Here is a 1,894-nt window from a genome sequence, read left to right as displayed (position 1 = left end):
AAAACGAAAAAACGAAAAAGAAGAAGAAGAAAGAGAAGAGGGAAAGATAGTTTAATCCGCGTTCCTTCTACTTCAACAACACCACTGAAACGGAGAAAGCAAGATCAAGCACAGTACACAATTTCAACAACTGAAAACAAAATATCAAGCAACACATCCCACCAAAATACCGTTCGACCAAAAAACCCTCGAGTAAATAAATAAAAAAAAAAAACTCAATTAAACCCTGATATTCACACAAATGTGCTTAAATCCAGAAGCACTACACACTCCATTCACTAAAGACGAGTATCAAAACCACTTCCCCAACACCCGGATCTCAATCCAAAACCATTTCAGTCAAGTGAAAACAAATATACTCAGCAATCAATCACATTATGCACACATTTCTATGCTTTTTTCACAAAAATCAGAGAAAAAGCTGCAATGAAGAGAAATGCTAACCAGATCGTACTTAGTGGATAGGGTTTTCGAGAACTTGTATATCAGATCTGATGAAATTTTTTATTTTCTCTTTGCTGCGGTGTGTGAGTGTGTTGACAGGACAGTGAGACTGGAAAATTGGAAAGAAAAGGACAAAGAAAGGGATATATCCAGAAGAGAAAACGTTCCAATAGCAGTGAGTATGGGACCAGTATATACGTCGTCGTCTCTGACCAATTTATTATTAATCTAAATATATTCCCACCACAATTTTTATTAATTAGATTATATTTAATTGTACAAAAGATATAATATGTTTAAAAAATATCACATTTATATTTCAAACTTTTTTTTTTACTGTATTCTTATTTTCAAATTAACATAAATTATTTTTTATTATTTTTCTCTTCAAATTTTCTTTAAAATAAGTAAAAATATTCATTTGTCCATTGTATTTTAAGGCATCATTTGGTAGTAATTTTTCACTCTAAAAAATTGACTTTTAGACCGTTATTTCACTATTTTCGCCATATTTTTTACTTCTTCATTCATACGTTGGACTCACTTTTTTTTTTTTCAACGATCAAAACATTAATTTTTATAATCACTACCGAAATGATCCTAAATAAAATAAATGAATAATAACGTAAATATTTGACCCTCGTTTTAAAGCGTATTAAGCATTCTTTTTGAAGAAAATCATGATTGCAAACAAGATTTTCCAATTAATAAAATATTAAAAATGAAAATGCGATGAAGAAAAAGTTAATTATACAAGTGTGATGAATAATTTATGACATTTAGCCCGTGTTTGCCTTTCATCTTTTTAAAAACTTATTTTTAACTACACATTCTCAAATTTTGCTACAACAATAGGGAGGCTGACTGACTAAACCCCACAATAGTTCAGAGAGGCTGTCAGCCTCCCTGTTATTTTAGCAAAACTCTACATTCTCCTATAATATAATGTTACACGCAAATTTAAATTATGTCCTTTTTTTTTACCCCAACGTTATCCAATAAAAATATTATTACAAAATGCATATTGGCAAAAAAATAGATTCAGACAGGGGCTTAATGTAATTAATTTTGGTGTATTTGTTATAGGAAAAAATGTTGTGCAAATATAACTACTCTTATTATTATTGTTAAGAACATTGTTCCATGTACACTATAGTCTATACTTTGCCACGTGTCATTATCGTATTAGACATTTTAAATTTCAAATAGTTTTTTCATCCAATTGACACTTGACAACAATTTAAGTGTCAAAAATCAATGTACAAATAACAAAGTTCTTTTGTTAAAAATTGAAAGATCTTTGGTATAGATTTTCTCCTGTGTTCATGGAGTTATTTGCAGAACATGACACAATGCTATTTGGACGCACGGACATTTTTACCCTTTGAGCTTGGCTTTCTCCCAATTCTGTTTGGCGATGATTGAAATCATCAATAGAGACGTTAAAATC

The sequence above is a fragment of the Olea europaea genome, chromosome 21 (assembly GCF_002742605.1).
Source record: "Olea europaea var. sylvestris chromosome 21, O_europaea_v1, whole genome shotgun sequence".
NCBI classification, from domain to species: Eukaryota; Viridiplantae; Streptophyta; class Magnoliopsida; order Lamiales; family Oleaceae; genus Olea; species Olea europaea.
This window is presented reverse-complemented; position numbering follows the sequence as displayed.